The sequence below is a fragment of the Octodon degus genome, unplaced genomic scaffold (assembly GCF_000260255.1).
Source record: "Octodon degus isolate 3935 unplaced genomic scaffold, OctDeg1.0 scaffold00015, whole genome shotgun sequence".
Classification (NCBI taxonomy): Eukaryota; Metazoa; Chordata; class Mammalia; order Rodentia; family Octodontidae; genus Octodon; species Octodon degus.
Genome location: NW_004524591.1, coordinates 8,073,116 through 8,088,370, shown reverse-complemented (window position 1 = coordinate 8,088,370; position 15,255 = coordinate 8,073,116). Strand labels below are relative to the sequence as shown.

General features: G+C 38.5%; 1 protein-coding gene across 17 annotated transcripts in view; it reads right to left on the bottom strand.

Moving 5' to 3' along the window:
• The window catches only part of Hdac9 (histone deacetylase 9), a 604,989-nt gene that overhangs the window by 578,200 nt on the left and 11,534 nt on the right, over positions 1 to 15,255 (bottom strand). The window contains exon 1 of one of the 17 annotated variants that reach the window (XM_023709814.1): positions 12,384 to 12,446. The exons of the other annotated variants lie outside the window; for them this stretch is intronic. The gene's annotated coding sequence lies outside the window, so the exon portion shown is untranslated. Of the gene's footprint in view, positions 1 to 12,383; positions 12,447 to 15,255 lie in introns of those variants that run through there. 17 annotated transcript variants of the gene reach the window in all.

Here is a 15,255-nt window from a genome sequence, read left to right as displayed (position 1 = left end):
ATATTATATAATATTAAAAACTATAGATGAAAGGAAACCAATCTGAACTATTAATATCATTCTTAAATTAATTCCACAATTTTTATAGAATAGCAAAACTCTCCAACAAAAGTCATGACCATTTTGAAAGAACGAAAAATGACAGTCGACACCCTACCAGATTTTTGGAGTACAATAAAGAGAATGTGTTACTGGTTCCAGTAACAACAAATAACCTAACAGAACAGACCAACAAAAATCAGGCCCAGATCTATATGGAAACCTTCTCTGTGTCAGGACTAGGACAACAGCCCAGTAGAGACCATCAATAACAGGTGCTAAGATAGTTATCTATGCAAAAGCAGGGGATCACAGTATCAAACTCTCTTCTCTCTTATACACACACACACACACACACACACACACACACACACACATACACTCTTCATGTAGCTTAAATAGCTATATACAAAACTGCAAACTTTTTAGAATGAAAATACAGAAGAAAATATTAAATTTCTGATATTAGGGATAGACCAATGGGATGAGAAAACACAAATCCTAAAGGGAAAGACTGACAAACATGGTACAAGATTACAAGGTCTTTTTTTTTCTCCTTTCTGTATTTTAGGGAAAGGTCTACAGGGTGTTCAAGGTCTCAGTACTAGATTGGACTCATAGTGATCTGCCTGTTTACAGCCCCCAAAGAGCTGGGATTACAGGTGTGCGCCACCATGCCCGGTCTCAGTTGCCATCTCAGGGCGCCCCGGGGTGGGGACGGCACGGCAGGCCCAGGGATGAAACCCCCAGCCCCTGTGCCTACTTTCAGGCGCTTTAATCCGCTGGGCTATTTGACCGGTCCTTACACGGACATTTTTAAAAAGAAAAAGATGGGCAGCATAAAGAGATTGAGAAGGATGATTCCATAGTCCATCCATGCATCATTTCCCAAACAAGAATGTTGCTACTAAAGATATTAATGTTTAAAAATGTGCTTATTTTATACAGGGTCTCATTACACAGTTCAGATTCTTAGTGATCCTCCTATCTCAGCCTCCCCAGTGCTGGGATTACAGGCATGCACCAATATGCCCACTTTTGGAGCTGGCATGGCACACAACCCTGAGGATTGAACTCGGGTCCTTGGGCCTGCCAGGTAGGCATTTAGACCACTGAGCTAGATCCACAGCCCCCTATCTGTATTCATTTTTTAAAAAGAAAAATAAATTAGAAACATCAGGAGAAAACACACACACTGAATTTAATCAACAATTAGTGTTCAGAATGCATACAAATATTTACAAAAAAGTTAGAAAATATCAATACCAATAATAAGATGGTTAAAATTTCATTAGCCACAATCAAGCATCTCATGGAAAAAAAATTATCATGTCCAGTGCATACATGAAATATCCTTAAAGATATTATAATCAGTAAATATCATACTTCAATGAGACACCATTTAAAATCTGATGAATAGGGGGCCAGGGACATAGCTCAGTAGAATAAGCACTTGCCTGGCAAGCATAAGGGCCTGAGTTTAATCGCCGGTTCTGCCAAAAATAAAAATAAAAATAAATAAATAAATAAATAAATAAAATCTGACAAATAGGTAAAACTTGAGTTGAACAAGAGCAAGTGTTGAATAATAAGGATTTTTATACATTGATAGCAGAAGTATTTTGTTACAGACATTTCATCAATGCTAGGTTTTTTCCCAGATTTGCATTTGAAGTGGCAACATTTTGTATTTTCTAAAACAACTAAATAAATATTCTGGGTAGAATCCTAAATTGAATCATGCTGTTTACCTTCCTATGTTCTTTTTTGCTTAATTTAAGCTAACTATATTCTTTTCAAGATTTTTCTCATTGTAATTCTGCTATCAACAATGAGAAATTACTATGCACTTGAAATAAAAGTTAGTTTTAAAATTTAAAAATGAAACATAAAAGAAAAGAGCTAACGAGCAGCCCATCATCTTGACAGAGAATTAGGAAATGCATAAATTTCACTTAAAAGCACAATTTCTTTTCTACAGATGATTAATGCTTTAAAAAATCTTTATGCCTGTTTATATCCCTCAAGGAATTAGTGTACTGACTGATCCGTGTTTTCTAGTGTCAAATGCAAGAATTCTAAAATGCATTGAGTCATGATAAGCAAACATTTTAAACCTGAAATGGAAACTATTGGAACTATTTATTTATTTATTTATTTATTTATTTTTGTGGCCAACTTGAGGGTGGGGCTGGCGTGGCATGTGGTGGCAGGGATCGGACTGCAAGTCCCTATACTTGCCTAAGCTTACCTAAGCAAGTGCTTTAGACCACTGAGCTATCTCAACAGCCCCTGGAGCTATTATTAAAATATCTTAATAATAAATACACTGCTGGCAGAAAAATCTGAAGGTAGTTAGAACCTATGAAATACTATCATTAGAGGAAAATTAATGATTGCTCTAAAGTTGTGATTTCCATCAATGTATGTGACAAATGTAATCTGTAAAACTGACAAATTATAATAATCAATAACATTAAATTCTGGGAATCTTGGGCCAGGGTATAGCTCAGTGGCACAGCACCTACCTGGCAAGTATGAAGTCATGAGTTCAAGTCCTACACGCCCCCCCCCCAAAAAAAAATTCTGGGAATCTCTTTAAAAGCTTGCCAAATGATAATCTCCTCACCAGTTTTAAATTTCAAACTCATCCTGAAAGATAGAAAATACCTAAACGTAGTAGTAGTATAACCACCCCATAAAGCCTAAGTTCTGGACCCAAATACAACATGAAGTATGTGTCTAGCCTTTGCTGCTTCCTCAAAGGCAACTTGGCCAGCATAAACTTTAAAGAGGATGCATTCAGCATAATTTTCTTTCTGCATCTTAATGTATTAGTGAATATCTGAGATTGCAGCAGAGTGTGAGAAGAAAAGCAGATGATTTCCATGTAGTAAAACCCAACTTAAACATCCCCAATGTTGGGGCCGGTGAGATAGCTCAGCAGACTAAAGAGCCTGTTTAGGCAAGCCCAGGGACCGCAGTTCCATCCCCAGCTCCACGTGCAAGCCAGCTCCACCCCCAGGGTGGGCTGAGCCAGCCAGAGCCTGGGCATAGTGGTGCGCACCTGTAATCCTGGCACTGGGGAGGCTGAAAGCAGCAGGATCACTACAAGTCCAAGCTGCATAGTGAAATCCTGTACTAAATACATAAAAACGAAATAAAAATATCAACATTCCATTGAACATCTTGTTTCTTTTCCCTAGCAGTCAGTACTCTTACCCTGCATCTCTTTTGCTTTTCCTTCTGCTTGCATATTCTCTCAAAAAGTACATTACACACTCCTGAGTAATTAATTTCTGACTCCAGTGTTGTATTACCACCAACACAGAGTCTATAGTGAAGGAAACTCCTCCTATTGAATACAAAATTTTGCTGTTTGGAGTTTACACCCTGGAGACCTTATTTTCTATGCCAAGTAGGACTTCAAAATACTGTATTTTGAAGAAATACAGGAGAACATTCTGAGGCTAAAAAAAAATAAGACTACCTATTTATACTTGTAGGACCTCACCTGCTCCTGGAATCCAATACAGTCTCCTGAAAGCTCGCTGCAGGTGGGCACTGATGCCATTCACCAGTGCATGGTGCATTTTCTCTGACACTAAAGCTAACGACATCCCCTTTGGGTGACTCCTTCATTTAGCAGCTACAGTGTCGTCAACTCGGACTAACTCTAAATCTATTGCATATTTTCTATTGCTCTTGGTTTTCATTGCGATTATGTACTTTAGATCAGGGTTTAATTTTTGTGGGCATTGTTGATATGAGTTTGCTAAGGTAATGCTAACCTGCAGGGACCTGGTGCAGGCATTCTTTAATCAGTGTTTTCTGTGCGTATTACCCCTGCAGAGTGACTATGACATTGCACCTGCCACTTCTATTCATATACAATGGCACCACCATTTGAATGTCCCTTCTACAATTCATGTTGAAATATAATTGTCATTACAGCATGTACAGTGGTGGACTCAGAGGCGATTGGATTTATGCTCTTCTCCAAGGAGGGGGTTCATTATGGCAGGAGTGGGCTCCTAATAAAACTGACAAGTTCTGGCTGATTTCCCCTTTCTTACTTGCCTTTCTGCCGTGTCATGAAGCAGCAGCGCAGTGGCCCTCGCTAAGAACCAGCACTGTGCTCCGACTTCCCACTCTCCAGATATGTGAGCAAAGCATGATGCTATTTGTAAAATATCAACTCCAGGCTTGTCTGACAGGAGCAGAAAACAGACCAAGATAAACAGCATCCGACAACAAAATTCAAAAGATTCTGTTTAGGACCATAATAGAAGGAAATTTTAATTGCACAGAATTGCCACTTGTAACCATTCATCATTCATAAAGACTAAACATGCAAGGCAAGTTTTGCCTGTTAAACACAAAGTTTGATGTTAAGAGAAATTACCCAAGTGGGCTACAGAGGAGCACATAGCAGGGACCTTGTCTCTGATTACTGCACAACAGAAGGCTGCTAAGTATCTCACATTATGTTTAAGAGCACACAGAACCACGTGGAAAGTAAACAACACTGAAGGAACATTGGGGTGCTCTGAAATTTTAGTGATATTGGGGGATTCTGCTGATATTTTGTTGTTTATCACTGACAGTCACAGAAGCTATAGCCTAACACATTCATCCCAGAAGAAAATTTCCCTGCAATGAACAAAGCCCTTTTGTGCTTCTGGTAAAACATGACTCCACTAAGGCAATTAGCTGTTTTAAAAATAAACTAATTCATTTTGAAGATCTGATGTATAATTATGCAGCTGCATGGACTGGGGAGGCATGGTGACTGGCTAGAGTGTTCGTAAAATTAGAAGGAAAACAGCATCTCCACACTGACAGTAAAGCACTGATTTATTGTCCAATTGCCACCTTTACCTTGTTTGAGGCTACAGAATGAACCTCTTTCTAAAATAATAAATTTCTGAAAATGAAATCAGGATGCAGGATATCTCAGAGACAGAGGGAATGGAAAGAAAGAAAGAGAGAAAGAGAGAGAGAGAGAGCAATAAAAATACTTATTTCTAAAGAGTTTGATACTCTCTGTAAAATTAATACTTCTATCTTCAGAAAATATGACCTTAAGGATGTAGTTAACTCGATCTATAGGCAGGATAATTTTGTGCTAGTTTAACAAGCAGAGCATTGATGACAAGGCACTCTGAGTTCAAGGTGATGGCGGGAAGAATAAAAGGCTCATGTTTCAGTTTCAGAGGTTACTATGGTAGCAGCTTCTTTGGGTGAGAAGACCATCCCTTGCTATTGGCCAAGTCAAGATCCTTCAGAGCTTTATTGGGTAAAGGGCTGCCACTAAGCTCAATGTTACACCAGGACTAGCTCACACCTTTAAGTGCCCACAAAACCCACATGGTAAATATAAACCATACAATGAACTTTAGTTTGAAATATTATTAGCAGATTTAATTTGTCTTTCAATTATATTGCATGCTTCCAACTGTCACTGGATGGAGCCTGAGGAGGTCCCCTTAAGAGACAGAACCTCACTCACACCACCTATGTGGTGCTGTAGTCTTATTCTTGTTGGTTCCCAACTTCCATCACAAAAGAAGAATTGTCAAAGAGACATTTAGAAGAGTTCAGTGAGCAGAGAAAAGCAGAGAGAAACCCAGCAGAGAGGAGCTGGGTTTGATCTAGGGCTGAAACTATGTGTTTTGGGTTTGTTTGTTTTTTTGGGGGGGGCGGGTGCTCATGACATCTAGGCCAATGATGGGGACTTTCTAGATACACAGTGCCAAATTACAACCCCAAACCCACTTATTTATCACAAAGTACCAACTCTGCAATTAAACCTGAATACTGAGGTTTTAGTTTAAGAAAATCAGAACACTGACACCTTCTGTTGTAAAGGGAAAAGGCAGTAACACATGTGCCACAGGTGGGGTACCTGCCCTAGCACTGACTTCCTAGCGTCAGTCAAGCTACCTATTCGGGGGCTAGAGGGCAAACCTTCTTCAGGTGTACTTACTAACACTGTATGCTGAGGATGGACGTCTATAGGAGGAGAACCCTAGACCTAATGTCAAGACATGGCATATCGTTCAAATCTGTACACTTTTTGGAGTGAGCTTGCTAAAGGAGAAAAGGCATTATAACTTTTGACAACTTTGTGTGAAGAAGCTGTATTTTTCTTTAAAAAGTACAACTTAAAAATTGAGAATCTTGGGACGGCCAGCTAGTTCAGTCGACTAAAGCACTTGCTTCGGCAGAGCACAGCAGCTGGGGTTCAATCCCTGGCGTGCTGCGCTGGCCCCGCCTCCAGGGCACGCTGAGACAGCCTTGAGACTGAGCATGATGGCGCAAGCCTGTAATGCCTGCACTTGGGAGGCTGAAAACAGGACAAGCATGAGTCCAATGTACGTAGTGAGACCCTGCAGACCCTGTACCAAATACAAAAAAAAAAAGTTATGATTATCTTTTTCTCCTATCTTTATTTTTTCTATCCTACCTCACCAATAATGCAGAGTGCAGCATCCCTACAATACATCTTTATATTTATGCCTTTCATTCCTCCCTCCCCTTTTCTTCCTTCTCCTAACCCATACCTTCTCATCCTCTTGCTCTTTGTCTTCCACATTATCATCTTCTCCTCTAGGCTATCTACATTGTTGCTATGAATGGTTTTAAATCACACCAATTTGTATCTGATTTTCAGGTTTCTATTGCTGCATTTATTAAGAATTAATCCTCTAATATCTTGAAAACACAGAAAATAAATTTCAGTTCAAGATAAACACTAAAGTAATTCTCTTTTTTATATGCCCTTTTAAATTAGCTGAGAATTCAACGGTTTATTAAAATATTGTAATGAATCTGCCTTACTCAACAAAATGAAAAAATTAGTGAGAGATAATAAAATGTGTACAAGTAAAAGAGTATATTAAAACAGATTATTTTAAAATGCTGTTTCCTTAAGATTTTTTAAAAAAGTATTTTGTGTAGGGTCTCATTACGCAGTTTGGACTCAGTGATACTCCTGCTTTCAGCCTCCCCAGTGCTGGGATTATAGGTGTCAGGGCAGCATGTGGTGCCAGGGAGCGAATCCTGGTCCCTGTGCTCACCTAAGCAGGCACTTAGTCCATGGAGCTATCTCGCCAGACCTTCTTAAGATTGTTTTTGATATATCCTAAAAATCAAATATAAACTCTGGTCCTTCAAATTTCATTTCCCTAAGTTTCTGATTTTACCTCCTGGCAAAGCCTCCCCTACCTGATGTGGTGGAGCACAAGTGGGAATCTCCTGGACATTGCTAGTATTTTCTTAAGAATTTTTAGCCCATTAAAAATATACAGAAAAGACAGAAAAACAGCACACCAAACACTGTGCATCTTAAATGGGGACTTCATTTTTAACATTATATTACTTTTTCCAACTTAATGAAGCTTCCGTGAAATGCATATGTGTAAGCATGCACACACCCACACACTGACTGAACTGTGGGCTGTAACCAAAGCTGAACATCAGCACTGGGCAGAAAGAGTCTTCCTGAGAGAAATGCCAGGATGTCATCTCTTTCCTCCATTTTTTTTTCAGAGGGTCCCCTGTAAGTAGATAACAAAGGATCTGGAAAACAGCAATAGTTATTTTCTTTGCTGTCAATGACATATACAGGACAACATAAATGCATACAGGAGCATTATCACAGCATTAGTTACTGTACTGATAATATAGCATAAAGTCTACCTAAAGAGGTCAAAGGGTTTGATTTCTGAGTATTTAAGACCACTGAAGTCCACTGAAACCATGTGACTAACAGTTTAATTACAAGAAGGCATTGGTCAATGAGTAGCGAACCAGTTAAATACTATAGCAGTTCCCCCAAAAAAGTATGCTGCAAGGACTACTGGGGCAAAAAATAGCAAGATGGAAAAGAAAACTCAATATCCCATTTGCCTTTTTGCATTTTTTTTCTTTTCTTTCTTTCTTTCTTTCTTTCTTTCTTTTTTTTTTTTTTTTTTTTTTGGAACTGGGGATTGAACTCAGACCCTTGCACTTGCCAGGCAAGTGCTTATTCTACTGAGCCATCTCCCCGGCCCCCTTGCCTTTATACATTTAACTTAAATTTTCCTAAATCATTCATCCTTACACCATCAAAGCATGTTGTAGTGACTTATGTAGTCTTGGCTTGTGCCAGCATTTCTTAGAAATACAGTAGACTGGGCATACATACAAATATGTACTGGAACTATGGGTACGCATATGAGTAGAAAATAAATATTGTCTCAGAGACTACCGAGCTTGGTATGAACATAGGTACTGTTGATTGAGCAGAAAATAGAAATGCTGGATCTTATAAAAGGACAAACCAAAAATAAAACCCCTGAGTTAATGCGAGAGGAGTGAACATGCTGGCAATGTAAGGGGAAGGCCCACGTCAGGCACAACGGAGACCTCTCAGCATCTGAAACCCAAATAGACCTCCAGGACTGCACCAGAGAAGGCTGAGTAGGAGAGGTGCATGGGCTCACAGGGGACAGCGCACAGAACCGGCCAGGCCCTGCAGACCATAATAACACAAGGCGAGCCTGAAGAGTCAGGTGTGTGCAATATGGGGCCCATGTGGGGAGCAGGTCCAGCATTCTCTCCAAGGGCTCTCACTCTGTGGAGCAGGTCCAGGACCATTCTGCCAGTGCATGCTTGGGTGGAAGCTAATCAAGGACAGAACCAGAGGGGAACTGATTAGAGGGAATAATCTGAATATTATTTGCAACATTTCTTACTATAGAATTTGATTTGAGACTTGCCAGTAGTCAGGCAGGGATATATATGATAAATACTAGCTAAAAGCAAAACAGAACTCCAAATCAAATATTCCAGAAAAAGAAGCTAAAGTAGGGTACCAAATCAAATCTTCAGGTTCAGAGAAAGTCTGTAACAATTACAGAATAGCATCGTTCATAGGCAGAAGAAGATATGGGAAGAGGTATTGGTCTTCCTAAAGGCTGCAGACACAAGGCTGCAGTAATAGCAGAATTTAAAACATGGGAAAAGGCTTTGGAAAGCAAGATAATAAATGATCATTTACAAAATGTTTTTTAAAGGTACCCAAATCAACACATGTAGCTGGCCAGGCCTTCCTAGTGCTCTTTTTCTCTGACATCCTGCAGGCAATAGCCTCTGTGTTTTGGGTGGTTACATAATGGTACTCTTGATTACTAGACAAATAATTAAAAGCTCCTGAGCTTAGTTGAGTAGTCTGGTTCTTTTTGCAGGAATTAAAATCTGGCACAGGGCACCTGGCATGTACAAAGGCGCAGAGGTAGGATAAGGTAAGAAGCCAAGTTATGTTGGGTAGCATCCAAAGAGAAGAATGGCCAAAAGATCCTGAAGTTGAGGTCTTACCTATGTCACTGAACTGAAATGAGAAGACACCCTTTCATTTAAATTGGCCATTCTGATTTTTGTTGATTATAACCAAAACATCTTTAGCTAATATAATCACTAATGATCATAAATTTTGCTCTGGAGCCATGAATGCTGGAATAACGTAATAAAGGGCAAGCTTCACAATGCCCAATTACTCAAAATAAGTTGAGCAATGGATAAAACCTAACACACAAGAGGAAAAAGCAGGAAAGCTGTCTCTAGCACCCCGGTGGCCAGATGTCAGATAGAGAGACAGGTCCTTTGGACCTCTGGAATCTCCGTATGCTGAGAGCAAACCAATGTCAAAGTGCATTCACGCTATGCATAAGTATTTCTCAAAACCTCTACCTGTACCAGGCACAGTTCCACATTCAAGGAATACAGCAAGAAATACGGGTGGGGGAAGGCTCTTGCACTCTTAGTGCTCTCGCTTATGGGCTTGAACTCAAGAGAAAACCCTATCACTGTCAATTATTTAAAATAAAAGTTCCTTCCAATAAATATCTCTTCTACTCCATTTCAAAATAAATATTCGAGGCAAATGAAAATTCCTTGAAAAGGACAAATTCTTGCCTCAGTTATTGCTATGGTTTGTATCTAGATCTCTTTACATTCCTAAGCAGGGCTTTCAGAAGAGGACTGAACCATGGGGGTGCAAGATGGCTTGCTGCTAGGTGGAGCCTGCTCAGAGGAGCAGATCACTGGAGACTTGGCTGGAAGGGCGCATCTTCCTTCTCTCTCTGTCTCTCTCTCTCTCTTCTCTGTCTGTCTCTCTCTCTCTGTCTCTCTCTGTCTCTCTCTCTCTCTTCTCTGTCTGTCTCTCTCTCTCTGTCTCTCTGTCTCTCTCTTCTCTCTTCTTTCTTTCTCCTCCTCTCTTCTGCTCTCCTCTCCTCCTCTCTCTCTCTCTCTCTCTCTCTCTCTCTCTCTCTCTCTCTCTCTCTCTCTCTCTCTGCCAAATGAAACCTCTCCTCCTTCAGGTTTTGGGAATGGAATACTGTGGGTAGCTACCACTTGAAGTACTAAGACTGTTATCCTTTTAGGTAAATGACATAGAAGTTCTCAAACATCAAGAAAGTAGTAACAATGATAATGTGAGCTATTGGTTAGTTAAAATGCAGATTATAAGAGCTTATATCTGGACTCTGATTGCAGAGGTCCAAGAACTCTTTGCACTTTGAATAAATGCCATAAGTGAGGCATTGGACAAGCCACAGCAAATGCAACCCTCTGCTGGCTTTCCTCAATAAAGTCCTATTGGAACTCAACCACTCCCATTTATTTATATGTTGGCTATACTGATTTTCTGCTAAAAAACAGAGCTGAACTTCTGTGACAGAGACCATATGGCCCTCAAAACCTGAAATATTTACTCTGCGTTTTATAGAAAGTTTGCCAAACCCTGCCTTAACTGATTTTCATGTAGGTTAATGTCTGCAGCAAAAGCTCATTATACTTCTGCATTTTAATGACTGAAAAAAATTGTTTTAATATTAAGAAAAAAGAAAATTTCATACCTGGTTAAGCATATGAAAATAAATACAAGAAACATTAAGATTACTCTTGTCAATTATATTAGCTAAAGTAAGCTTCTTTTTGGTGTTGTTTAAGCACTTTGTTTTGTTTTGTTTTTTGCTTCTTAAATAAGTACCTTCTTAGCTGGGCAAGGTGGAACACCTATAATCCCAGAACTTGGGAGGCTGAGGCAAGAAGATCACTACAGGTTCAAGACCAGCCTGGGCTATATATTGACTTCAAGCCCTAAACTACATAGCAAGACTCTGTCTCAAAAAAATAACTAACTAAATAAATAAATGGAAAGGAAACATGTTCTTATTATAAAACTAAAGGAGTACAAAAGTCACCTCTATTTAGTCTTTGATAGAATTCCTTATGTTTGTCTTTGTATGAAGAAATATTCTAAGTGACATCACCTCAACGTTTACCTTTTAAAATTCATTAGTACTACTGCATAATTAATAGTATTAGTGATTTACCTATAGTCCTGAGCTACCCTCACTCATTTCAGCTAGATGAAGGGATTAGAAATCACTCATTTTTACTGTCATAGAGGAACAAGATCCTGCCTTCTGTTCAGTAGATATTCCTAAATGAATGATGGAGAAAGTGATCAGGTTTGTTCTCCCATGAGATCCTACTTGGGGGAACTTTCTGAATTGCTCTCATTCATGAAATTCAATATGGTATCATCCGTTTGCTACTACTGAACACCTACTCAGTTTCTTTTACTTTTCTAAGCTCCTTGTGAGATGTGTCACCATTTAAAATGTGCTCTCTTTTTCTTCTTAATGTGGCTTGTGCAGGGTCAACCCACAGTTTCCCAAAATAACACTAGTGTTTCCCAGAAATATCATACACAAATGACATTTCGAATCACTCTTAGCTATATCAGATTATTTTTTGATAAATAAAAGTGAAAAGTAACCCAATGGGAACGAGGAAATGTTTTGCTGTTCTCCAAAGAGAAAGTGGTAGAATAAGCTATAACTTTCTCTTTTCAAGCAGAAAAACAAAGAAATTCACATATACTCAGTCTGTAAGATAAAAATCTTCTGAGCTCCTTCTTATAGGCTTTGATTTAGTTACACTGATCCATCAAATAAAACTAGAATTTATAAAACCCTAATCATTGGTTATGGTAAAGTACAGGTAAGAATACATATGCATACACATACATACTTATTTATGCATGTAAGTATACAAATTACTATATTGTAGGTGATCATAAGAATTGTAGAAAAGGCACAATGACTAAATAGCATAAATAAAGATCCAGAATTAGATGCCTAAAGTAATAATCACTTCATCCTTCCAAGTACAAGTCTGACAATACAGAGATTTTTGTCTTTTAAATTTATTTTTGTATCATCTGGTTTACACCTATGGGCTGTACTCTGGATGATTAGAGAACAACATCATCAGGGAGAAGTCCTACTGACCCGGGCCTCCTGACAACCTCTGTGGGAAAGGACACTTCGCCCCAAGATTAAGATCTTCCTCCAAAACCCGTAACCTAAGTATATTCATGCTAAAACAAAACAAAACAAAATAAAACCTATCACTGCTAAAACTCATCATGCTCATAAAAATTAAAGTCTGAGAAAATCCCACAGACCAACAGAATCTAAGGAGATACGATGCCGTTATGTAACACGGTATCCACGACGGGAAATAGAAAGGAGGGCGAAAAAAAAAAAAAAAAAACAACTAAGTTCTAATAAAGTGAGGAGTGTACCTCCTACTGTTTTACCACTCCACTGTTTAAGAAACATGGTCATGGGCCAGGGAGAAAGTTTGATTATCTAAGCACTTGCCTGGCAAGCTCAAGCATCTGGGCTCAGACCCCAGCACCACATGTACTTGGGTCTCAGTGGTGGGCTCAGCGCACCCAGGGGCAGGGGTGGTGCAGTATGTGGTGCCAGGGATTGAACCCTCCTCCCTGAGCTCACTTAAGCAGGGCCTTAGTCTGCTGAGCTATCTTGCCAGCACTTGGAGAATATAACCTGATGTCCAAGATCACAAAAAGAGGGACTATATAAAAATTTGAATATAAAGTTAAGAAACTAAGGTGTAACAAGGCCAACCCTAGAATGTGAATTAAGCTGACCTAGTATAGCTAAGGTTCTTTGTCTTTTAATTTTATTTAAATTTAAATTTAAACTTATCTTAAATTTAAATTTAAATTTATTTTGTTCTTCTTGCCAAAAGAACAATAAATTTCAGGTAACTTTCTGGGCTTCATATTAAAAAAAAAAAAAATGAATACAAAATGACTGCTGACATTAGGTGAAGAAAGGAGGCCATATGACTCCAAACCAGAGAGTGCGGTACAAATGACCTAAGAGTCAACATTAATAATGGTGCTATCCAATAGAGATATTGAACATATCTGCCACATACCATTGAGACTAAAGAGAAATATGAAGATTGTTTGAAATCTAAATGTGGCTGTAATATTAAAAGAAAATGGTTTAAGTACCATACATCTCAAATATAACTATTTTCAGACTGGATTACAACATGCTGCTAATAGGAAACCTACTTTACATATAAGGATCATAAATTTACAGATAAATGAATAAAAGAGATATATTATAAAAACCACCAAACAAAACCAGGGGAGTTAAATTAGAATCACCAAGAAAAAAATTATTAGAGAGAAAAGTGAAAATGAAGAGTTGGGAATAAAGGTAAAATAGACAAATCTATGTAGAAAAAAAATTCAACATTTCTCTTAATAAATGACATAAATGTAGGAACAACTTCATCACCTATTCCCAGTACATACAAACCCTTTATAATAATTGACGAGAAAACTCTTCATCAATTTGTAAGTATGAATATCAGAATGCTCTCTACTCATAGTGGAACTAATTTAGAAATTCATAATAAAATGTAGAGATAAAATATCTTTATTTTTGGCAAACAGGAATTACATTTATGAGTCATTTATGATTTGAAAAAATCAAATAAAAAATAAATTAAAAATAATTTTAAGCAGATGATATGAAAAGTGGTAAAAAATAAAATAATGCTGAGAAAAATTATGGCCTTCAGTACAAAAAGGAAGAAAACATAAACATAAATAAGCAACCAATAATTTCAGAAAATTAAAAGAACTCAAAGTTAAACTCAAAGAAAAAATATAAATGAAATGAAAATAATTACAAAAATCTAAACAGAAAGAGTAAACAATGAAGATTGGGAAACTCAAGAGACTAACATGGTGACATCTAGGGCAACTTCAGTGTTACAACAGATATTTCCATTAAAAACAGAAAAATATAAATTGAAGTGGAAAGGGAAAAAATTTCTAGAAGTGCTAATTGTAGTACTGCTCACTTGATTTTTCATATCTGTTAAAATTTATCTCATATAGGAGGGTGCTCCTACGATGGGTGCATATATATTTATAATTATTACCTCTTCCTCTTACAGTTTTCCCTTAAGAAGTATGTAGTGGCCTTCTTTATCTTTTGAATCATCTTTGGTTGAAGTTGATATTGTCAACAACAAGAATCGCTATCCCTACATTTTTCTGGGTTCCTATGGCACAGAGCATTGTTTCCCATCCTTTGACCTTCAATCTGTGTGTTTCCTTTTGAGCTAAATGCATTTTTTTACACAGCATATCGTTGGATTTTCTTTCTTAATCCACTCTACCAGTCTGTTTCTTTTGATTGATAAATTGAGGCCATTTATATTGATGGTTATAGCAGATATATATTGGCTTATCTTTGTCATGCCAGGGTTCTGTACTTTCCTACTCTTTTTCATTTCTTCTATAGCCTATTAGACTTCTTTCTTTACTTCAGTTGCTATCATTTCAGAAATTTCAGGTGTGTGATTTCCATATTCTTCTATGACCTTATCCCTTGGACTTGTTCTGGGTGGACTGGAGGATTGAGATTGCCTTGTGCTCCTGCGTTTTGGCATTTTTGAAGTTTCCAATGATCACCTGGCTCAGCAGTGGTGGGAGTGGTGGAATGTGGGTTGAATGTGGGTCAGTAAGTTTCCCACTATGGTGGGGGGAGTGTAGGACACACCAAGGCTCTTGCTACCAGTGTGGGTGACTAGCTAGCACTCAACAAAGTTTCTGTGCAGGTAGTGGGCACAGGCCTCATTCACCAGGATTCCGATGCTGCCCGGCATCCTTCTAAGCTCTCAGATGGTTGGACTGGGCGCCAGCACAACTGCTGCACCTACACACTGGGGCGCATGGTTTGCAGCTCACCAGAATCCATGGGCTGCCCCTAGTCCACCTAAGTTCTCAAATGGTGAAACCAGGGGCCAGCACAAAGCTCTGTGCAT